The sequence below is a fragment of the Pithys albifrons genome, chromosome 6 (genome assembly GCF_047495875.1).
Source record: "Pithys albifrons albifrons isolate INPA30051 chromosome 6, PitAlb_v1, whole genome shotgun sequence".
Taxonomy (NCBI): domain Eukaryota; kingdom Metazoa; phylum Chordata; class Aves; order Passeriformes; family Thamnophilidae; genus Pithys; species Pithys albifrons.
The window spans coordinates 17638149-17663693 of record NC_092463.1 but is presented as its reverse complement, the minus strand read 5'-3'; the positions used below and the strand labels follow the sequence as shown (position 1 = coordinate 17663693).

Below are 25545 nucleotides of genomic sequence, written 5' to 3'. Positions count from 1 at the left end.
CGGGAGACAAGCAAACACTTACCCAAGTGCAGAGTACTCACTGCTGCATTGCAGAGTTTACTGGCATAAAATGATGGGGGTAGGTAATGGCAGGTGGAGACTTGGGTCCTCCCTCAGCCTGCCCGCATCTGCAATCTCCTGCATTTCTGTAATAGGGGAGATGAGGAGGGCTGTGGGCAAAATATGCTTTTTAGGGCTTTCTTTCCAGTTCTGAAATGTCTGGATAGCTGGCATTGCTTGTGTTACTCTCATATATGGTCTATGCTCCTTAATGTGGTTTTTGTTCAGAGTTATGCTATAAAACTAAAAATTAATTTCCTTTTAGGTACTTGAAGGGTAAGCATAATTTCATTTATTATTGTTATAAACTAACCTTGCCTCTGCCTAGAGGCTGTCTCTAAGGTTGAGGATGTTGTTGTGCTGTTGAAGTATTCAAATTAAATTCAAGCTCCTTTCAAGGACCTGGCTGCCTGAGTATTAGAGGCTTTCTGGTTTTCCTATAGGTTTCCTCATATAGAAGGTTTAGCAGGATGAAGTCTCTTTTGGAGGAAATTGTGGGTGATTAATTCAGTTCATTTACTCTTTCTCCCCCTCCCCCCCCCCCCCAATCCCATCTGCAGGATTATACCTTTTTTCTTTTATCTTCTTCCTTTGTGCTAGCACAGAAATATTTGGTTATTTATTGATGTTTAAAACCAAATAGCTGCTCTATTTTGCAATATCTGTAACCACCTTGGATTTGTTGTTTTCAACAGACAGGGTTTTTTCTGGAAGAAAGCTGGTATTTGCTTAAGAATTGCTACATACCTCTAATCTGTAAATATGCGTGTGAAAATTTAATTATAATAATTTTGTTCTTTGTGAGCAACTGATTCAAAATTTCCTAGTTCCCTTTGTATTTCTCAGTTATGTATCTCAGCTGCCTTTTTAAAAAATTTATTTTATGAAACAAGGATGGCTCAGATTTCTCCTTACATGTTTCTTGGCAATACAGTACTGCAGTCTCTGCCTTACTCAGCTTATGTCTAATTGCAGAGTATTTAGCAAAAGAATCCATGTGCAAGTTTTAGATTTGAAGTTAACCATCTATTACACTTGGCTTTATTAGCAGGTGTCATCTGAACAGCAGAGACAGTCTAAAAGGGAGAAATTAATCTTCAGGCCTACATGAAGGTGGAATTGTATCAGTCTGATTCAAGAACTTGTAGCTTGGGAGAATTTAGGGAGAAGGGAATTTTCTTTTCATTGAAAACCAGGATGTTTCAGTGCAAGTGTGACATCTGTGGCAGCACTGGTTACTGACAGTCTTCTGGGACACGCTGGCCAGAAGGACTGGGTATTGTGGGAATTAAATGTTCATATGGCAGCTTAACTGCTGAGTGCACATGTTCTGAAGGAAAGACATGATTTACCAAAAAAGAACTAGAGGGGCTTGATTTCTGGCATGGTTGAAAAATCTCTTGACTTCACAGAAATTGGAATGAGCCCTGGGTACCACATGCTTCCAAAAACAAAGTCTTCTTGTCAGGATAAAGATTGTGAAAGAAGCCAGATATGATTTCATTCTTATTTTAACCTTCCACATCCTAGTTTTCTTGCCAATATAATGAGGATGACATTTTACTACCTTTAAGGAGTTGTAAGGGTTAACATACTATAATCTTAGTAGTTCTGCAAGAAAGACATTTGGAAGTGACACAGTTGTTATGCTACTAAATTACCCAAAAATGGCCACTTTCTCCTTGTTCAAATCCAGCTTAATTCACTTCCTCCAGTGACCCTTTCAGTGTTAATCCACAGCACAGAAGTGTTGCAGTTTTAATTAAAAAGGAAATCTCTATCTCACTAAGCTCAGTCTGCCATCTGATCATGCAGTATGGTTTACAGACAGTATTATCTGTCTAATTTACATCATAAAACTGTGACTTAAGCAAGGCAGAGCACATTGGCAACCCTCAGTAAATAATGCTGCTCTAACCAAACCTGGACATTTTTTAAGCAAACCTTGACGGTTAGAATGGAGCTGTGAGTACATGGCACATGGTGCTGCACACAAGAAGGGTTACAGGGACACAGAAAACTCAGTGGGATGCCTCATTAAAATAAAATTGCTAAACTGAGTTTGGAGCAGCTCCTGAAAATACATGCTCCAGTTTAACCACAAAATAGTAATTTGAGGTGGGATGTACTGGATTAAATTATTTGGCTTCTGATATAATGAAGACCTTTAAAATCTATGATCCTAAATACTGGCAGTGGTTATGTCCCATGTCACTTGGAACTCTATAAATCAAATAGCATGGTGAGCTGCAAAGCTGTGAACTTCCCTGAGGGCCTGCACGTGGCAAATACTCACACTGGGTTGGCTAGTATCCCCAAATCCCACCCCAGCAGGTGATGGGATTAGCAGAAATCCAGGACTTTGGCAAAAATCTCCTGTTAGTTGTTCTTACATTTGGGTCAAGGTAAAGCAGCTGTCCCAGGGCAGGACAGGCTTGAAGCAGAGCAGGAAAACCACCCTCACTGCTCAGCTCCCAATAACACTGTCACATCAAGGTAGAAAACATGATTCAGGAGTCAGGGAGTGAAAACAGAGCCCTACAACACTATTTCTCACATTACTGTCAAGATTTTTAAAACATTGTGGGAGGAAAGCAGTGGGGGTAGGAAGAGGAGAGAGAAACCAGATCTTCTATTTCTTATTAGCAGAGGAAGGAGGGAGGTACAAGATCAGTGTCACACTGTAAGCTCTTTACCTCAGAGGAAAGTGAACCCTACTTGGCAGGAATTAAATGTTAATGTATCAAATCATGTCCAAAAGCACATAAAGCTCAAAGTAGACCTTACAACACCATTTAAAAACAAGATCTAATTTAATTCATTTGCATATCCTGATACCCAATCCTGCAAATTGGCATTGGTGGATAAAAGCATTGCTACCATTAGACTACCATTGGAAAATCATATTCAACAAATGGCAGGCCCTGAATTGAAATGTCTGGTCAGGGAAAACCAGATCAAACTACATCATCTTAATTGTGACCCATTTTAGGATGCAGAAGGGTGGCAACAATCTTTGGTAGAAAGAAACAATAAATTGATTTTGCTGAGAACCTCATCAATCACTGGTCACAGTGACCAATGGATGGTTAATCTCATTAAGAACTTCAGCCTCATGGCAAAAGTAATAGCAGACACACTAAAAGTGTGCAAATTAGATATGCTTTCACAAATTTGAACAGGTCTGGCTCATGTCCCTGAGGAGAGCTCAGTTTCTGAATTGGGCAACCATTTCACTGACTCTGGTTGAACTTGAGCCATTTACTCTCTGTCAGATGCCACCTTTAAGACCTGTGGGAACTGTACAGAAGGTATCTGGCCTGTTATTGAGCCTTGTCCATATCCTCAATTCAGGAAAAGAAGAGCTGAATCACTGGGTATGGGACATCATCTCTTAATGCTGTGATCTTTTTGACAATTAACATCTCTACTGTCTCAGGTCTTTAAGTGAGGTGATTGGTAAAGAGTCTGGGCAACACCTCTGAGAGTACATAGACAACACTGATTTTCTGTGTGCCTGCGGAGCCAAGGAGTTTTCATTGTTTTGGAGGATGGATGATGTGTGCCAAACAGTACAGTTAATTTTTCATGTTAGTCCTTTTTGCTGTCTTCTAGCTACCTGCAGAGTTTGAAGAGCACACATACAGTTGCCAAAACAGCTGGAAAAAACTGTACTTGTTCTTCTCAGACCTTATGAACACAATTCATGATTCTGAGTGCATCCATGCAGTCCATTTGTAGTCAGATTCGGTACTTGGCCCAGGTCTCCCAGTCATCTCCGTGAAACCGTATCAGCCCAGCTCCTACCTGAAGCAAGCTAAATAGCTACTTCTTTTGAGAAACTTGGATGCATTTGAGAGGGTGATGCTCAGGGATCTGCACACCATGGATACTACCTACACAGGCCTGCACACATTCAATCCCTCCTCTTGAGAATGTTCTCTAGCACCCGTAGTCTTACACACACAAATCTCACTTAACTGTGCTCACCAGTTGGCATGAAAACCTGGGCAATTCCATATTAATCCTCTCATTATTTCACCACTTGGCATATTTACTTTTGAATAAAAAATCTAAAGGTTTTTCAGGTGCAAAAAATTAGTTCAGAACTTCCATATTCAGCACTTCCAGGATCTCCACATACCACATAACTGAGGCCAGTTCATGCGATGGGTTTGGCCTACACCAGTAAACAATTTGACTTCAGATTCATCAAAACAGAGGCTGTGCATGTAAAAAGCTATGGTACCAACCATTGTGCTGGAGCAGCTTGACATACAGGCCTCTATCTACAACAGTTTGGGACTGATGTGCTGTAATAGCATGCTCTGTGCCACAGTGTCACCTGGGACTTGAGCATCATTCTGGGTCTGAGAGATCTGGGATCTTGACAAGCCTTGAGACAGGTAAGACTCTCTGGAGCCATTCATTTATCCCTTCCATCTTCATTGCCATGCTGAGGACAAGTGGAGTAGCTCCAAGCATAAGGCTGTGCCTCTGTCATTGCCCATTGCTATTGCAGTTGTCTTGCCTGAGTTGTATCTACTGAAGAGATAAGAGTAATACGTTTAGGTACAATTGTGCTTAGGAAAGATACACTGTGTGATTCAAATATTGCTCACCAGAGATGGGCAGCTCAGGGACTGGGACAAAAGAGACTCACCTTGCCCTGCGCCTTGGGTACCACTAACACGTGTACACACATATACACATACAAGCAGCCTTTTCCAACAGCAGCCTCCTATCCTTGTTTGCCAACAATGACATCCAGGCCCTGTGGATGTAACAACTTGCTATGTTACAGTTTGGCTGGCAGTTAAGAGCCAGGAATATGATTGGGGCAACAAACACCATCTGGCTAAGACCAGCTCTAACAGGCATCTGTGTGTAGCCATCCGTAGCCCTGGTTTGAACTCGCCTTGCCAGCATCCCAGAGCATGAAGTTTTCTGTGGTGGGACTGACACCATGTGCTGAGGAAGCAGTGGCAGCAGATGAAGTCATAGCAGAAGCAGGAAGTGTGTTTTTGTAGGAGTGTCAGTGCTCATTTATCGGGCTTGGTCACCTTATGAGGAGGATGCTGGTGTGGTCCCCTGCCATGCATGGGCCAAGTGCATTCTGACACCAGCACTGGGGAGGTGACGTGATGCTCGCTCCCAATTGCAGACAGCAGTGGAGTTTGGTAGGATGCCAGATTTGTTCCCAGAGCACTGCAGTGTGGTCACAATTCACGTGTTCTTGAGGGGCACAGGCTATATCCTACAGGCCAGGGAACAGGGGTTGCTCCAGGAGTGAGCTGCAAAGACAGTGTAAACAGGGCTTTTTGTCTCCTCCATAAGAGTCTCAGTATATAATGGTATGTTTGAACACAGTACAAAAACCCAAGGGTCAATCACGTGTGCAGGGAAGCATACCAGATCATTGCTTCCTAGACTGCTGAGTTAAATGTGCAATGCCTAATGTTAATATTAACCTATATACTGAATGGTTTGGAGAGTACGTGTTTGTACTGAGTTCTCCCAACTGAAACACTTCAACTGCAGTTCTCAGCACAGAATTCATTATTCTGAAACTTGCTTTCCCAATTAGCTGGAAAGAGTCTGATTGTTTTCACCCTTTGGATCACATTTTAACTCCTGTAACAGCTTCACCTGAGATAGATTGATGAGCATTTAACAATCCTATGATTACAGTCTGATTACATTTTCTTCGTGAATGAAACTTTTCATGTAATTGGGCATGAATTTAGGCAGAGCCTTCTTAAACTTCATTAGTAATTCAGCTGATTGTCTCTTCTGACTGGTACAATTTGCACCTGTCACACAAAGGTATTTCATTGTGCCATGCACTTTATTAAATGTGAATATGTAAACATGAACTTAGATCAAACTGAAAGTCCTAAGTCTGCTAACATCTCAGCAAGAACCCAGGGTCTCTGCCATGTATTTCTGACTGCTTCAGGTGGACACAACCCTGTACATGAGCAGACATACCTGCCTTATGCCTTCCTGATTAAAGAGCAGATAATGTGATCCCAAGCTGTTGCCAGCAACCTGGACAGAAACTGCATAGCTCACAGGTACAGCATGACTGAGCCTGTGGTCACACTGGTGCTTTCATTGGAGTTTAATGTTGTTTTTTTCTACAGCTTGCAGAATATCTGCCCTGCCTTCACAGCGAATACACCATGGAGTTAAAGAGGTTTGGGAAAATATGCTTTATGAGAAATGATGGGGAAAGTTTAGGTGCTTTTGTTTAGAGAAAATTGACTGAGGAAGAAAGGATAACTGTTTGCAAATACATAAAAGCTGCTGCAGAGAGGAAAGGATAACCTGTTTGTTATAATGCTATGGACAAGACGAGAAGCAAGGTTCTTGGACTGCAGTAAGGTATATCAAGGCAAGACTTATCAGTAAGGAGGTGAAGGGTGGAAACCAGTTATCAGAAGGGCATGACACTTCCACCATTTCACCAAATGCCTGTTGGGCATGCCATTGGCAAGGACAGGGCATCAACATAGCATAAGCAGGCAGAGACAGGCTGGATCAGAAGGGAGAAGAGCCTCAGCATACCAGAACAGATCCCACGTCACCACAAACAACAGCAGAGAGGTTCATTCCCATAGTCCCTCCATTAATGTGGTTGCATAAGTATCTGCCACAGGTGTAACTCATTCAAACTTATTTTTGAAGTACAGTACAATCATTCAACTGCAGAGCTGAGAGTAGATTCTCTAATTCTTAGTTATCTGTGCTGCCAACTGGACTGCAAATACTGCCATTCTCCTGACTCAAGAAATTAAGCCAGGCCGATAATGACTTTTCACCTCAGTACGGTTTAATCAGAGGTGTTAGCAGCAGCAGCCATGAGGGTCCTAGGGGACCAGGGTAGACCTTAATTAGAATGTGTGGCTTTTTCTGGGGGGCTGTGATTTGGTGGGCTAGAAAGGTGTTCTAAGTGTCCTCCCGTGACTGCAACCATGAGCAATAAATGGTCTTTGTGCACCTGGGTTTGTAAGCGGGTCATATTTTCACGATGTCAGGCATGCTGCTGTCTTTTCTGCAATAAAGCTCACCTAATCAAAACAAGTCAGAGCTTATCTAAGCCCCTAGCCAGAGATATCTTTGTGGTGGCTACAGAGCCGGGTTTCCTAGCAACCTAAAAGGCATTAGACAGGGCTTTGTCGACATTTATCTGTTACACACAAAACCCCCCGTTTGAATAATGTTATGGGTGTGACATCAACTGACAAAAGCCAGGAAATTCAGAGCTGGGGCTGATTTTCTATCCCTGCCGCTCATCAGGCTGAAAAACAAAAGGCACAGTCATGTGAGTGATGAGCACAGCAAACCACCCTTTATATTTCCTGGCTTTGCTCCCCAGTGAGATGCCATTTAAATGAGGTGCTTGGTATTAATTTCTTCTGTTTAAGACAGGTTTAGTGCTCATAATAATAGCATGTTTGCAGTGCTCTCAGTTTCTTCATGGCATACCTTCTTACTTGGAGGGGTGGATTTGAGTGAGGAAAGAGATACCCCAGCTCATCTTTGTTTTCTCCGTGGTGAAACCAGTTTTCCAATCCATACCTTCTTAGGGGACTGCTCCAGGCAGCACCACCACGGGTTCCTCCGGTGGTACAGACCATCATCAGCCCGGGGCGGAGCAGGGGAGAATACACAGGTTAAAAACAATACATCTTGCAACTAATGCCCAACTTTAAAAATCGGAAGGGGCTTTTTATAGGTGCCAAGGGTTTCTTGATATGGATCTTGGAATGGATCTTCTTGTCAAGAGTTATGAAAACCAAAGGTCATGAGAAAAAAGAATTAATGTCAGTGGGGTGTTTTTTTCCCAGATCAAAAATATACTGAGGACTGACGAATGGTCTGAAAAGTGATACTTCAGCAATGTCTTTTATTTCTCCACTTGTAGCAATAGCAGTGTTCAAAATCTTACAGATTGCAGTTTGCAGAGGAGACTGATGGAAGAAGGGATGGAAGGACTGCCATTGCTGCTGATTGCCACTTCAAATCCTTGGGGGGAAAGTCTTTTGGAAGTGAATGGGAACTGATCACCTCTACAGAATTCTTGAGCCATCTCAGAATTTAACAGAAAATAATTCTTTTTCTTCAAATTGGTACAATGCAGCTTAAAAGTGCTGGGGGGGGGGAGGAGGGGAAAGATGTTTCAATTTTCACAATCTAAATTATCAGTCAGCTGGGGTACATGAACTTAGTCTGACTTTCTGTGAAAATCTGTGTGTAGCAGCTCAATCTCTTAACCACACAGCTTTTCATATGCTTCTTTGCACTACACAGCTTTTCGTATGTGTGTTTGTACTTGCACTACTTTAGTAGTTCCGTCTCTGGGGCTTTCACACAAAGGTAAAAGTCCTTTTTGTTTCTTTTTTAATTTCTTTTTTATTTTTTTGAGGTCTGACATGAAAGGTTTAATTCCATGTAAATTGTTCCAGCCTGGTTGTGAAACCTCTGAAATGGATGGTAAAGAAAGTTCTGATGAAACTTAGCTATAGTTGAGTACTCCAATGCTGTAAGGGAAAATCCCCTGAATCACTGTCAGTGGTGAGCAGCCAGGCTTTCATCCTCTCCATTCTTCACTGTAATCTCCATTAACATAAGAGTTGGTGTTTCACTCCCCACTTCTGGATGCCATACTGTTTGAACTCCAAGGGACAGGTGGAATAAAGGCATGTATACAGACCTCTCTACTGACCACATCTAGCATTTCTTTAGCAAGCATAGCATGAATATAAACTCTACATATACCACAATGGAGAGGAATTACTATGCACATTATCACTTTCAAGCTTTGAAAGAAACAGAAGCAGGAGGAGGTTCTTGCACTTTCTGCCGACATCATCTTTACTGTCCATCCTTTTGTTCCCCATTTAGCCTCCCCACTGGCAAAGCCTCTATTATGTGCTCAGAGAGGAGACAATGGGAGCCCACTACGCGTGGCGAATGTGCGCATTGTTCCATGGGCTCCCTATAGAAATCCCTGCGTTCGCATGACCCGTTTTCCAAAGTTTGTGGTTTTTTTTTTTTTTTTCTGAAGGGGGAGGGCAAGAGGAAAAGGGACGATGTCTCACAGCTCTGTGCAGATTAGTGGTACGTTTATGCCCATACATTGAGATGGATAAAATAGCCATAATTTTTTCCCAAAGTGCTTATTTGTAATGCATGCATGAACTCACTTAACAAGCTTAAAATATTTAGTGAACACTGAAATGAATGGAGAGTGTGGGAGGGGGGAGAAAACTAGCAGAGATAATTGAAAACACTTAGCAGTCATAGCAGGTTTACATAGCTGTATCATATTCTCTGTGGATAACACAGCTGGGACAATATGGTTAGAGTTTTAAAATATCTAGGAATTTCTGTCTTAAGATAGGTATTAGTAATTGTGAGCTTAAATATTAAATATTTTTGTCGTGGTTAAAATACATACCTCTTTAGTTAATGTGTGATAAAATATTGTAAAATAGAGAACATTTTTCCTTTGCCATTTTTTCAGAACCCAGGTAAGAAGGAAGGGTCTCTGAGAGGGTCTGTCCTGGAACTGATGTCTGCCTCAGGGAAGCCACAGTCTGCCAAAGACAGGTAGATTAAAACAGAGAAATCCCTCAGACTTGACAATGTTTGAAATGCCAAATATGATCAAGGAGACAGGTTGCTATAACACAGGTTCATATCACCTATAAAACTGGCAAAGTCCTTCTCCTGGAGAAAATTGTGCCAGATTAAATCACAAATTTCCAACTTCATTCCAGCTGAGTCTAAATCTGTACCCTTGCCCTTATTCTGACTAGGACTAGGACCTCAAACCCACAGACTGCAGCAACACACCCATCTCATCTCACACCTAATTAACTGCTTAATTATAGCAGCACTGGGGAAACTCTTTGCTTTGTTTTCCCTTTCTCTCTGGTGCCCGATGCCACTCGTGGCAGGACCATGTTCAGCACAAAGCGCTTAGAGCAGCTGAGCCTTCCTGGTCACTCATGGAGGGTGCGTGGTGAAGGTCTCCTCTGCTGGGTTTTCCTCTCTCCTCTGACATAATTGACCTTGATGCACCATGGAGCTCTTTCCTGGGTCCCACCACTCACACTGCAGCCGGTACCTTAGCTAGAGCTGGGGACTAATGTGTGGCTGTTGAATTTAGAAGAGCAGGATGAAGGTCACTGAGGAAGGTAATGCAGTCCTGTTTGCGGAACATGTGGATAAGGGCACCACAAAAACATAATCTACTTTGTTGGGGATGCAATAAACCAGGTTTATGTATGCAGTTGGCAAGCAGTACTTCTGAGTGTTACTCCATCAGATAATCCAAGCAGCAGAGCAATTATATATTCCTCTGGTTCCCTAATATGGCTTTAATCTGAGGATTAGGTAATTTTCATATTTGTGGAGTTTTCTACAACAGTATTAAAGGTAACTCTTACTTTCTTCCTACGTGTTTCCTGATTTTTATTGATGAAATACTTATTTCTGTGACAAAGCAAAGATAGCCTAAGGGGAAGATTCCTGGTACTCCAAAGGGCAAAACCTCAGTGGGACAAGTCCTCCTTTTCCATTCAGAGCAAGATGTCCAGAAATCTCAGAAAACTCACTGGGGTTTGCAGACAGACTCAGAGCAGCTTTGCTGCATGTGCGCGGATGGCTGAGGTGTCTGTCATGTGAGACTCATTGCATACATGAAGCCAGGTGGTCTGTGGATGGGCAGCAAACTTGCTGTGTATGTCTCTCCAGCCCAGCCATCACAACACATAGCAGGGAGTTAGGGTCTCATAAAACAGTGCTGCCCAATATTTGCACACTGCTCCCTGTCAGGGACCCCCAGCTCACTGTCCTACACCAGGCAGGGTTGTGAGTGGGAAGGAAGGAAGTGGTGTGATGTTAATGTAAGATGAATGGGATCCAGAGGAAGCTTCTGCCGATGGAGGCCCTATCTTCTAGCCCCTGGGATCAGGGTCCCGCATCAAAGCTGCCACAGGGTTTGTGTGACTCAGCTCTTCAGCATAGGGATGCCTTTCTGACCAGGGATTGTCACATCTATACACATATTTTTTGTGAAGTATAAAGTGCTGAATTCTCAGAGGTACTCTCACAATTCTACATTCTTCCAGAAAACAAAGGACACAGGGAGAGCTGCAGCGCTGTGGGCTTGGGAGAGGGTGATGATGGACCAGGTACCAAGGACCAGATAGCCTATCAAAATTTAAAATGCAAAATCATATAAAAAGTTATTGGACTATTTTCTTTTTTTTCTCTATATATTTCATTCTAAGATCTGTTTCATTTGTTTACCTCTTGCATTTTACAAAATGTCATCTGAAGGGATGTGAAGGCTTTATGTCAACAACATGCATAAGCGTACACCTGACTACAAATTACATGGTTAGGTAGTTCTAGTGCTTACAGACAGAAGCATCTCTCTGATGTGAGGAAACTGCTAGCTAAGGCACTGCCATCGTCTGGTTTGTCAGCATTGCCTCCTCTTAGCTCTCTGGCACTGGAATGATCCTACTACTACCCAAGGAAAGGTTTTTAATTACTTATGGAATTCACTGAGTAAGGCAGAGATGCTAAGAGCATGTTAGGGCAGTGTACAACACATGGAACTCCAGGACTGACAGAGATTTCTAGGCTCCACTTTCACTCCTCTCCTTACCTGTAGTTGACAATTTCCTTGTCCCAGTGCTTATGCTTGCTAACTATGGGATCAGGGATATTTTCTGAGTTATTTTCTAGGTAGATGAGTTTTCTAAGACTGGCAGACCATGAGATCAGCAACAGAGTGAGCACAGTGTGGTAGGGAGGGAAAGGTGTGACCACATTGTCAAGAGTAGAGATACAGGTTTGTGCCACCAGCTGGAGAGATGTGAGGAAATGCCTGTTTGGCAGCAGGTCACACACAGAGGCAGTTTAAGCTGAGGATAAAACCAGAACCAAGAATTTAACATCCAGGGAGAACTACTTGAGCTGTATTTAAGACTATAGCTTGAAGTTCCGTAAGAAGATGTGGAAATATAGCTATTAATAAAATTAGGCTGGAAATTAAAGGAGTTCTAGCCATGAGAGGAGTGGGATTTCAAAATAGTTTACCAATGAGAGTAGAAGGGTTCAGAAGTCAAAAAAGAGTTCAAGCTTAAGGAGATTTACATGATAGAGTTGCTGCAATAGAATGGAAACTGGGCCAAAGGCCCAGAAGGTGTATTTCCACCCTATCTCCCCTGCTTGCTTCCATTTTGACTTTCTCTGTTACTTTCCTTTCTTCGTCTCTTTCTTCCTGTTCCTTTTCTACTTTGATGACAGGCTGGAAAATCCTCTCTGTGCATTTTCTCTGTTGCTGTTACATCTATTTGGCAGAACATGGCAGAGGCAAATCCTGTTCTGCTACATCTCAGTAGCCTTATTGAAGTCTGTAGACAGAGCCAGCATGGGACTGACCCTTGGGGCACAGAAGCAGGGACTGTGGGAGGCGATGCTGCTCTGGCGGCACAGCAGAGTCCTTGCACTCCCAGTGCATGCCTGGTTCCCCTTGCTCTGTGCCACTGGCAGGCTCAGGCCTTGACAGGACATTCAGTTGCAAAGCACTTGATTTCTGCTTGGGAAAGCTGATGACACCATATCTACCCAAGAAGGCTGTTGAGGGCTTAGACTCCTTTAGAGGATGGCTGTCATGTTTCTGTGGAACAGGAAGGTTGAAAATACATTTACAACCGTAATGGACATCATTGTAAACATAATGTTCTGTTTAATTGGAAATGGAGAGGTTAACCAGGTAGCACTTCTTGGGGGGAAGTGAAGATGCTCTCAGAACCCATTTCCAGGGGCCACTGGGAAGCTGCTCATTGCCCTGCCACTGGCACCAGCTGTCGGTTCCCATCATTTTTGGAATCTGGTCCTCCAGATTGGCAAGGCTAGTCTGAGGTGAAACAGCACAGTGTCAGGCTTCCTCTGCTGTAACACTGGCACTGTCAGAGTATGTGACTCGATCTTCCACCTCTACGCTCTGAAACTGAGCTTGAAGGTAGAAACTTGTTTTAAAATATAATTAGTCCAAAGAGTGGCTCTCTGGCAGGGGGTATAATGCTTCCTGATGCCCCTGTTTCACTGGCACTGGTGCCCACTTGCAGTGACTGTATTTTGCAACTTGCAAAAGAATTGCTTGGTTTTCACTATATGTTTTTCTGTAAAAAATGAGTGAGTCTTGCAAGAAGTTTGGTCAGTTAATACAAAAGTAATTGAGATGTTAGATAGTCCAAGCCACTATTTTCTTCTACCACACTATTGCAGCAGGTTTTTGGGTCATGGGCAGACACCTGAAAAGTTGCCACAGCTCTATTAGTTGACATTAGTGCCTTCACTTCACAGAAAGAAAACTGCTGATTTTTGCTGTTCAGGCTGTAATTCCACAAGTACCTCAGCCATATATCAGCTAGTTGCTATGGTCATGCTCTTCCTCCCATCCTGGCCATGGGACCTTGCCTCCTCCCTCAAACACCTGCAGCACTAACCAGCTCCAGAGCCCTGGCATTTCAGCATGCCTAACTAGCAGAAATCTATTCACTTTCTTTCTTAGCAGGCTAAAGGGATATGTCCAAAGTCACAGGAGCTGGCCAGAGAGCAGGCAAGCCTGATGATCCTGCAGTTACGTGGGTTTAGACTGATGAAGAACAACAGCATCCATGTGTTGCTCACAGTTTGTGGGGAACAGATTTAAGGCATCCAGTGGCTTAATTCATCTTGCTGGAGCTTTCCTTAATTGCCACAGCAATGACTTTAGCATCTTTCTGCAAAACTTTGTCATAAGAGACGATATGCAACTACATACATACCCATCTAAGTACAGTATTAACAATTGAGTGAAGGGGAATAATAAAACTACTGTAGTTTTCTTCTCTTTATCAGCGTTCTGTGGGTTTTCCCTTGCTGAAAGAATAAGTTAATACTAATTAAGATGAAAGCAGAATACAAAGTGGAATATTCCAAAGAGCCTGTCACTTGCGTTTATGTGAATTAAAATGTCTCATATAGGGAAAACCCTGGACCTTTTCTTTTTCCTTATGATTTTAGATTCTACAGTCAGCACTGTGGCACAAGATGTGTGCTGTTATCCTCCCCACTCTAATGCAGACCATGGTCCACCAGTCCCACAGGACCTAACAATAGGTTGTTATTCTATACTGGTAGCTCTTTCACCAGTGTAGAATAGGGTTAGGGGAAAAGGCTGCCAGCTATAAGTACCTCTAAAAGAGGCAGGAGGAAGTGACCAGGTATCCTTTGGGCACTTTGGTTCCTCTGATTGGCTACTCAATATTCAGAGCCTTTACTTTCTTTTGGTGTTTTTGTTGTTTGGGCTTTTTCCCCCTTTGGAAGTTTCTGATGAGTTTTAGTCTTAAACAAAAGCATTTTATTTACAGCTAATGACCATGGTGTCTTGTTTGTCTGATTGTGATAGAAATAAAAAACAACCAGGCTATTTTCATAACCCAAATCTACCTGTATTTTCTGCCCACAGAGCTTCTTGATGACTCCTTCTTGAGGATGTTCTTGCAACATGACCCATTGCTATTTGGGCAGGTTTTGCTTTTTTTCCCCTCAAACACATATGTTGAACTTGTGTTGGTTTTGGCCCGAGAATCCCTCTGCTCAACCCCTCTTTGGGCCCAGAGGTTGGCCCACTGATGTCTGTTACTTTTATCTCTTATCATAGATTCATAGAATGGGTTGGGTTGGAAGGGGTCTCAAAAATCATCTGGTTTCAACACCTCTGCCATGGGCAGGGACACCTTCCATTAGATGAGGTTGCTCAAAGCCCCATCCAACCTGGCCCTGAACACTTCCAAGAAAGGGGCATCCACAACTTCTCTGGGCAACCTGTTCCAGTGCCTCTGCACCCTCACAGTAAAGAATCTCCATCTAACATCTAATTTAAATCTCTCCTCTTTTATTTTAAAACCATTCCCCCTTGTTCTATCATGACACACATTTGTAAAAAGTCTCTCCCCATCTTTCTCATAGGCCACCTTTAAGAACAGTTTATCAGGTGTTTCACTCTACAAAGGGTCTTAACTGACCCTGAAGAAAATTTTCCTTGTGCTTTAATCAGAACTATGATTTTGGGTAAGACAGATTAATGTCTTCTGGTATTATTAGTTCTTTGTAGCAATGGGTAAAATATCAGATCTTAGAGAAACACTTATCAGCAGTAATGTACTTCTCATAAAAATCTGAAACTATAAATAATGAAGTTCTTCCCTTTCTGGAACATCCTTGATTATCATAATCCAGGGGATTGTTACAACCTGCAGGACGTATCCATGCACATAACAAAATTTTGCATGGTGCCAAAATATATTCTGTAGTTGGAAGGATCATCTAATTAGAAAAAAAAAGAAAAAAAAAGAGGAAATTGTTCAGCATGGTGGAAATCATCTGCTTAAAATGAATCATGATTGAACGAACTGCCTCAGGAGTGAAAGGAGCTCAGAAAGTCAGCAGAGCCCATGTTTCCAGTGCTAAGTGATACTGTCTACTGATCTGTGCAGGAATGTATGCATTATAGTACTTATATGTAGAAAGGCACATCAGTTGAAGGAAGAAAACAGCTGTTACTCTATCAGATTAGGCCTGATGAGCACCTGCCCAGAAGCTAACCTCGTATCTATGTGCCACGTACCCTGACATGATGCCCAGACCACAGAATAATTTGACGTTTTGGTGGAGAACTGTATCTACTGAGGCAGATTAAATACCATGAGACAGAAGAATGTGGGGAAGAATTCAGCAAATATTTGTGGTAGCTCAGTGAACCAAATGAAGCTCCAGATATATTTGTCTGCAGCCCTCATTGCTACTCCATCCTGCCATCATGGTTGTGGGTGTTCTGCCTCTGCAACCTTCCCCTCACCTGGCTGGCTGTCACTCACATGGCATCAGTGTGCAGTGCCTTTTCAGCCACCAGCCTCTGGACTTCTTGCATGAGGTTACTGTTTTAGTTTGAATAATGTGGTATGTATAGATGGTTTCCTGTGCTCTCCCGCCTGTTCCTTACTGGATTGTAGTTTCCCAACTGCAGCTTCATTAGAAAGGCCTGCAGCGGAGATTGCCTTCCCACTCTTTCCTGTTTACATGCATGCAGTGCAGAATACTCTTTTTCTTCTCTGTATTCCCAGTATAAGATGTTTATAGATGCATAGAGGCCACTTGGGTCTAATTATATTTATAGTCTCTCTGTAGGAGGGAAGGTAGTGTTGAAGCAGTTCATTTGGGCCCAAGAACACAGGGATCAATTCCTCAATATACAGATAAATTGGGTAATTCAGTTCATTTCCTTCTGTATCTTAAGTGCCTTTTTAAAATGAGGATAATGACATTTAGATATGTAGGATCACAGCAGGCCAGAGCTGAGTGCTGCAGCAGTGGGCATTGGCATCACAGCTTTAAGCTCACTACCATTGGTAGCAAGGCAGTAAATTTCAGCAGAAGCTTTTGCACAAGTGCTGCTCGAGATGTCCACAGGCTTGGTGTGATTTGAGCTGCAGCACATGCCTGCTGGCTGCTGGCAGGCTGTGTGCAGGTGTCTGGCTGTGCCACAGGCAGTGGTGCAGTGTGGCCCAGGCTTGCTCATGTGCCCTACCTGTGGTGCTGTGGGTGCCTGGAGAACAATGTAGCCCAAACCCTGTCAGAGCTCCTTGTAAGAGAAGCAAGAACCAACCATTAAAACTGCCTGTATTGTCTTTCATCCCTTTCTTAAAAGAGAGAGGAATGTTTGGAAGAGGTAAGAGTTGCTGCAATGACTTGGTGACTGTGACCCAGCTAGCCTGATATTTTGTCTGGCAGAGATGTCTACCAGGCATCCAGTAGGACAAGGCAAGAAGCAGCATGGGAGGGCAACCTCAGTCTTCTGAAACCAAGAAAGACCCATTCCTAACCCCCCATGATGAGATACTACATGGAACATGGTTAATCTTTAAGTTTGTGCTTGTGGTGTACTTTTAATCCATTGAAGAGCCTAGTCTTTCTTTGGATCTGCATTTTGATTCTATTCTCCACATGGATAACACTCTGTGACAATGAGTTTCCCTGTCTAATTATTCATTGTGGGGAAAATTATTCTTTGAATTACCAAATGTTCCATTTAGTGAATATCCTCTGAGTCTCTGATAAAAATATTCTATCTTTTTTTTTGTTTCAGTTCTACAGGACTTCAGAAGGATACTATATGCTATATGAACTTTCTAGTATAGTTTTCTTTTGGAACCCTAGTGTTGAAATGAAATATGGTAGGTTTTTTAAAAAACAAGTCATATTTTTCCTATCATTGTCACTGCTTGTTCAAACTCAAATTAAAAAAAGACTTTTTCGACTTTAAATCATGGAATCATAGAATTGTTTAGGTTGGGAGAGATCTCTAAAATCTTCAGATCCAAGTGTTAATCCAGCACTGTCAAGTTCACCACTAAACTGTGTCCCTAAGGGCCACATCTACACCTCTTTTAAACACCGCCGGGGACATTGACTCCACCACTTCCCTATACAGCCTGTCCCAATCCTTGGTAACCTTTTTGGTGAGGATTTTTTACCTAATATCCAATCAGAACCTCACCTGGTGCAACTTGAGGCCATTTTCTCATCCCATTACTTGTTACCTGAGTGAAGAGACCAATCCCCTCTCACTGTGACCTCCTTTCACGTAGTTGTACAGAGTGACGGGGTCTCCTCAGAACCTTCTTTTTTCCAGGCTAAACACCTCCAACTCCCTCAGCTCATCCTTATAAGTCCTGTGCTCCAGACCCTTCACCAGCTCTCTTGCTCTTCCCTGGACATGCTTTAGCACCTTGGTGTCTTTCTTGTAGTGAGTGGCCCAGAACTGGACACAGCACTTGAGGTGCAGCCTCATCAGTACTGAATACAGGGAGAAAATCACTGCCCTGGTCCTGCTGGCCACACTATTTTTGTCACAGGCAAGGATACAATTGGCCATCTTGGTCACCTGGGCCCACTGCTGGCTTATGTTCAGCTGCTGTTGACCAGTAACTCCTGCTTCTTTTCCACTGGGCAGCTTTCCAGCCTGTAGCACTGCATGAGGTTGTTGTGACCCAAGTGCAAGACCTGGCACTTGGCCTTGCTGAATCTCATACCACTGGCCTTGGCCCATAGATCCACATTGTCCAGAACCCTCTGCAGAGCCTTCCTACCCTTCAGCAGGTCAACACTCTCAGCCAAATGGGTGTTGTCTGAAGATTTGCTGAAGCCATACTTGATCCCCTTGTCCAGATCACTGATAAAGACATTAAACAACACTGGCCCCAATACTGAGCCCTGGGGGACACCACTTGTGACCTACCACCAACTCGAAGTAACTCCATTCACCACCCTCTCTGGGCCCAGCAATCCAGCCAGTTTTCTACTCAGCAATCCAGCCAGTTTTCTACCCAGCAATGAGTGCACCTTTTCAAGCCAGGAGCAGTCATTTTCTCCAGAGGAATGCTGTGTAAAACAGTATCAATGGCTTGACTAAAGTCCACGTAGAACACATCCACAGCTTTTCCTTTATCTGCTAAGCCAGTCGCCTTGTCATAGGAGGAGATCAGGTTAGTCAAGCAGGACCTGCCTTTCCTAAACTCTTGCTGGCTGGGTCTGATCCTCTTGTGGTTGTCCTGCACACGTCACAGGATGCTACTCAAGGCGATCTGCTCCATAACCTTCCCTGGCCCCAAGGTCAGGCTGACAGGCTTGCAGTTCCCCAGATCCTCCTTCTGACCCTTCCTGTAGATGGGTGTCACATTTGCCAACCTTCAGTCAACTGGGACCTCCCTCTTAGCCAGGACTGCTGATAAATCATGGAAAGTGGCTCCATGAGCACTTCCATCAGCTCCCTCAGTACCCCTGGATGGATCTCATCTGGCACTGTAGACCTGCGAGCATCTCAGTGGTTTAGCAGGTGATATTTTCCCTTGGGGAAATGCGGATTTCATCCTGCTCCCTGTCCCTATTTTCCAGCTCAGGAGGCTGGGCATCCCTGGAGGACAACTCGGGCACCCCTGGAGAACAACTGGTGTTACTATTCAAGACTGAGGCAAAAAAGGCATTAAGTACCTCAGCCTTTTTCTCATCCTTTGTCCCTATGTTTCCCCCACATCCAGTAAAGGATGAAGTTTCTCCTTAGCCCTCCTTTTGTTGCTACAGTACTTATAGAAGCACTTCTTATTGTCTTTTGTGATAGTAGCCGGATTAAATTCTAATGGCCTTTGGTACTTCTGTATTTATCCCTGCATAACCTCGTGACATTCTTGTAGTCCTCCTGAGTTGCCTGCCCCTTCTTCCACAGGCCATAAACTCTTTTTTCCTGACTTCCAGCCAAAGCTCTCTTCAGCCAGGCCACCAGCTTATCTTTTGGCACATGTGAACCTGAAAATCTATATTTTTCCTCTGGTATAGCTGTCTGGCTTCTTTTTCAGCTGACCTATGCTAGCTCAAGGCATATACAAATGCACACAAAAAAATTTCTGTTCCTTCTGATGAGATTGATGCCGTGTCTTGGCAATTAACTACCACTGAAGAGTCAAATTATGAAAATAGCTAGTTTTGGTTGATTCACATAGTTCTATATTCCTAAATTTCAGAACTTTTCAGACTGAAGACATATTTGAATATTAGAGTATTGATCTTCTATCTTGCCTTAACTGTGGACTGATTTAGTGCTATATTTAGTCTCTTGTTCCAGTATATGCCCACATATTATAGCATTGAATCAGTTTCTTAAGGAGAAGACACATTTTCAGAGTTGGAATTAAGTCAGTGTGACTAGAAGTACTTGAATATACCCTGCATTTGGATTTCATCTGGGTTTCTTCTTACACCTATACCTTTCCCTCACAGGGTTTTATCCTGTTCATTCACATGGACTGGACACTCACAGGAGCTATTTGGAAACAGTGTAGCTCAGATGGCCGGGGGCAGATCTAAGGCTGAGATTCAAGAACGTCTCAGTGCATTTGCCTACCTGAGATGAGGAGATAGAGAGTAGGGGTTAATTTATTCAACAGTGACTATAAAAATAGGGATTAATTTATTCAACAGTGACTATAAAAACATTTTATTCTCTGCCTATAGTCACCTGATTCATTCAGAAACCACAGATGCAGGAATTTCTGATGTGAAAACTGTGTTAGGTCTCCCAGGTGTCCTATGTGCCAACAGCAGGGCAGAAAAGAGGAAAACCTGACACTTGCATGAGAGTTTCAGACACTGACTGCCACATACACTTCAAACTTAAATAAGCATATTTTTTTCTGCTTCAGAGGCTGACTTTGGATGTCCTTGAAGTCTGGTATTATGCATTCTGGCAGGCAAGTAGAGAAACGAGCCAGATGCAGCAATTTAGTCATATAGGGAGGTTTCTAGTAAAATTCTGCACAACGGGGTAGTGACAGCGTGCTTAGTAAAGCCACATGCCTTTTTAAAAATAGTGTTATTGATTTTCTTAGTGTGTGTATCAAATGTTAGCACATTCATTAGAACAGTAGCTTTCCAAATACTGCTGTGGAACAACCAGCAGGCCTGGAGTCAATAGCTGTCCAAATACTGGCTTGCTTTCAAAGGGCAACTTAAAATTAGGGCATTGACTTTTCATGTTATAGAGGAAAGATTTTAAAGGGAGCATTTATCAAATAGAGTTAGGCAAGATTTAGCAAATACAGCTGGGCTGCAAGTCCTGTTTGAGCAGGCAAAGATGTGTGCACACAACCATGTACAGCACTAACAAAGCAACATAATATATATTTATACATATATATTTATGTTATCATCTGGGGTAATGGTCTGGTATAGTTACATGAGAGAAAAAAGAGGAAGATGATTATCTAAGAAAACATTCAGTTCTAAACTCCTGTCTGAGTATATTGAAACATCCTGGAGTAGGCATGTAATGTATTACAGTGATTAAATAAATACTATGTCTGTGTTCTTACAATGTAATTTTTTGTACAGCATCGTGAACAAAGCAGCACATCAGGACAAATATATCCTTTGTTGGCAATAGCTTTACAGGAATAAAATACAGTCCATTGTGTCTGTTGAAAAAGAGCTAATATAATATAGTCAAATCGACTTTTTCTTCTCTCCTTGTAAAGATAAGAGACAAGGGAAGAAGAGTAAAGGTTATTCCACTTCTCATAGATTTACTATGAATTTGTGATTTACCTGGTTTTAGTTTTTCCCTTTTGTATCTGTTCCTGCAATCCTTCAAACTCTCATGGTCCCTGAGAAAAGGCTCTGTGGAATGGGTTCAGTACCTGTCATGCCTATCTGTATTCTGAATTTAATACTACACTCTTAAACCCATGAGGATGATTCATGTCTCTGGAGAACAAATACTCTCACTATCAGGTCACTGCTAGTTTCCTCCACTAAACTGTTTGGGTTTATCTGATTTCTGTGTGTTTTATTTGGTTAATGTGTTGATTGACTGGTTGGGGTTTTTTTGAGGTTTCTTCTAACTCAGTTCACCGTAGTGCTCCACTGCCAACTACTTACCTGTGATGACATGAGTGGGGAGAAGAGGAGGTGAAGGTATCTGGTTGCATTGCTTTAGCTACCAGCAAAAATGGCCTGAGGAATAAAGCCAGAGCCACCTCCTAAAGCATTCTATTTCTCTTTCTTATGTAGAGAGGGACACAATCTCCTCAAAGGCCATAACTGAAGCACCTTAGTTAATTGGAAGACCATAGGTATGTACATACTTAAGTACAAAACTTGGCTGTGTTGATTGACCCTTCAGGAATGTCCATTACTGCTGTAATGTAGGACACTTTGGTGAGGTGCCTGGTGTTGGTGGGTACCACTGGTGACACCACAGGGGTGGCTCCCAGCTTTCCCAGGAGCATTTTATCTGGGCTGGGACTGTTGATACAGATACTGGATTCAGTGAAATTTTCACGAAATCCTGTATTAATCTCTTCATGCTTCCTAGTTGCATGCTGAAGTCATTGCATTTTCCTTCAGTTCTGTTCTTGCTATGTTTTCCTTTCTTTCTCTTTTGAAATGAAGAGTATCAGTTTAAGAGGATGATTTCATTGGTTTTATTGTTTACAGGTCCTGTTAATTTTTAACCTACTTGCCACAGAGACTTGTATGGTGAGGTTTGGGTTTTGAAACTTCTAAGACTCAGCTGTCACACACTGAAAAGTACTTTTGTGGTGTTATTGTGTGGCAAGCACTTAGAGTAAATAAATGTTTCAGAGATGCTCTGTGTTTCTAATGGAAATAAAAAGTAGGAAAGGGTTTTCTCTGTAGTATTCTCTCCATTCAGGTGTCCTTGTAGTGGATACTGGATGCCTCTTTCCACTGTACATCTTATTTTGAACAGGGTTCAAATGTTCTTAAAGATGAGACTTTCCTTGTTTTATTTTCTTTCATGTTGAATGCATTATTACTGCAAATGAATCTGTGCTCAAGGTGCATGTCCCAAACAGTCAGTCTGCCTGTGTAAAGCACAGTTTTAGCAGTTTTATTGTTCCCCAAAGATTACAACCTCTCTGAAGTCTCTCTGAACTCCTGAATTTCCTCCTACGCTGTGACCAAAGTTGGGCCCTAGAGTCTAAGCGGGCATCTAGGAATCCTTATCATTCTGATATATTGCATTTACTTTGTCTCCTTTGATGAATGCTAAGCAATAATAATGTTAAATACTATTAAACTTTTCTTCCCTTCCCAGCAGGACAGACTTGCGTCTGGAGTTTAGTGTCTTCAAAATAAATTGAAGATGGAGTAATCAAAGGAATGAGCGAATGGAGCATTGAGGAGCAAATATGGGGCCACAATGGGGGGTTGAGCCTTTCTTGTTATTATACGACCAAGAAGAACCACTGTAACCAGTGAAATCAATTCTTGATTCCTTTTCCACTTAAACCACCAGTTCAGAAGGTGGCTTTAAATTAACCTCTTGGAGCAGTAATGCACAGGTGGCAGCACATTCAGGGTGGATTTAAAACATTCGTTTCAGAAACCTGACCCCCGTGACAGAAAAGTTGAGTTACAAAACTATGAAGTGCCCAAAATATGGACTTCTATCTCTCAGTGATTTTATTAAATGAGACTAACATTCTTTACCATGTTTTTAAAATACTCTGGATCAAGGCTGCCATGGATACACAAAGTATTGAATTAGACTTATTTAGGTAACATTTATCCTCCTTAACGTTCTTCGTTTTCCTCTAGTTTTGAGCACCTTATAGCTACCAGTGACCCAGCTAGGATCTGCCATGTGGATTGCACAGTGAGCTCTGAGAAACATCAAATGTAAGCACTGTTTGGAAATTAACCAAATTACTACACTTAGATGATTTATAAAAAGTTAGCTTTTTCAAAATAAGCAGATCCTTTTGGAGCTTAAGAATCAAAAAAATGCAGCACTAGTTAATTCCATGGAGATAATATGAAAAGATGCATTTTGGAAACATTTGCAGCCAAAACCCACCTTGCTGCTTTGGTAGCTGGACATTTCCAGTGTTGAAGGAGGGCAAAATCTGGGTTTGCTCATGCCAGACCCACCCACCCTGAGCCTACAGCCACAGTAAACCTGGGTCCCTTTTTAGGATGGGTGTAACAAGTCCCTGGCTGGCATAGCTGTGCTGAGGGCTGTAGCTCACTCTCTTTTCTGTATGGATGGACACATCAGGAAGGGTGACGCGAGCCACAGGCACCCCCCAGGGATTTGAGATCACAGGATAGGGAAGTTGGAAGGGACCCACAAGGACCACTGAGTCCAGCTCTGAAGTGAATGGCCCACACAGGGATCAAATCCTCAGCCTTGGCGTTATTAGCACCCTGTTCCAGCCATGGGGCTAAAGTGAAAGGGATGATAGAAAACTGCTTGGAAATCAAGAAAAGCTCTTCTGTGTTATGAACCTGATTTGTGAAATTATCCCCAGATTTTTTCATTTAAAAATAGTCTCCTTCCTGACTAGAAAATTAACTGCTTGAAGTTTAAATGATTTTGAGATTAAATTAAAAATTATATTTCTGGATTTTAAAATTTCATTTTAATTAAGTGTTGAAGCCCTTTGGAATTTAAAGAAACTGAAACTCTCTGAAGACAAATGGCAGACACATTATTTGAAATTTGATGCCAAATTTGTCCTTAATTTTATCCAATTATATTAAGAGGTCTTTCTGTTACAAAGCATTAAAAAGCACTACTAAGGCCAGAGAGGTGTTAATGAAATATTGTTTCTGTTGTGTGCGGCTCTGTACAGAATTGTGTGGGCTTAAATAAAATGTATCTAGATAGTTTACCTTAAAACTCTCTGTCCTTTTCCTCAGTTCAGCTGAATCCTATGAAATAGATACGCAGCTTGGAGAAGTTCTTCACACCCCCACAAACTCTAAAAATGGCCCTGATACAACATGTATTTATGTAACAAAATCATCTGCATTAATATCTTCCTTTCCTTTCTGCAAGAAGAGACCTAGGCTGACACATTTTCATGCAGTCCCTTCCATTCTTCTCCTTGTATTTGGGCCTGTGTTTTCCCTTAAAAAAAGACCACTGAATAAACAGGAATGTGTTGTGGCTATTAATAGGGTCAGCTGCAAACTTGCAGCCCAAGCTTTTGGGCTGTCTCCCTTTCAATACCCAGTATCCAATTATGGATCAAAATTGCATGGTAAAAAGAGTTCTACTCACTGTTGTTATCTCGATTTTTCAAAATAAAGAGAATATTAAAACTGAAGTATTTTTTCTACTTTTCTGGATAGGCAAGACACTGGCTGATGGGATCAAGTGTGATCTATTAAGCTGTTAACCTCTTATTCACATCTGGCAGAATGAAGAAAAAATGGCCCCATTTGGCAGCTGTTTGCTGTCGCATTCATCACAATCATATACAGGTGGATGTCTGCTCTCTAGCCCTGGCACCTGGACAGCTGTGCAGCCTGAGAAGAGGGCTCAGGTGTCACGTGAACAAAGCAAGGAGGTTTATGTTGGCCTCCTAGGACTGGCTGCCAGGCTGAGATGAAGAAGAGTGAATTGAAGCTACTGCTACTGCTGCCAGGAGAGTCAGAGAAAGTTCTTGGTAACCCTGCCATGTTTAGCATCATGAAAATACATGTGAAAATCAACAGCCAACAAGCCTCCTCATTTTTCATACAGAGATTTCTGTGCTGGCACAGTCATTCTCCTCCGGATACTGACAGCCAAAAGTGCTGCAGCCCTTCCCCACATCACACCTCACCAGGGTGGCTCCCAGCTGCAAGCTCCTTGGATGGGTGTGTTACTCCCAAGAGGCTGTCCTGAAGAATGACCTCCTAAGTCTGCTAAATCAACACTCACTGCCCCAACCTGCTGCCTGTTGTGGAAATGAATCCTGACTAGCAGCAAGAATCAAACTAATATTCTCAGCAGCAGCTGTAAACTCGCTAAGCTTACTGTCCTCCTTTCTCTGCCCCCCCCTCCCC

General features: G+C 42.5%; 1 long non-coding RNA gene across 1 annotated transcript; it reads left to right on the top strand.

The window, feature by feature from the left end:
• Positions 1-24461, top strand: LOC139673625 (uncharacterized). The gene is made up of 3 exons (XR_011698159.1): positions 1-79; positions 21757-21818; positions 22808-24461. It is a non-coding gene; the product is annotated as an uncharacterized lncRNA (long non-coding RNA).
• Positions 24462-25545: the final 1084 nt, after the last annotated feature.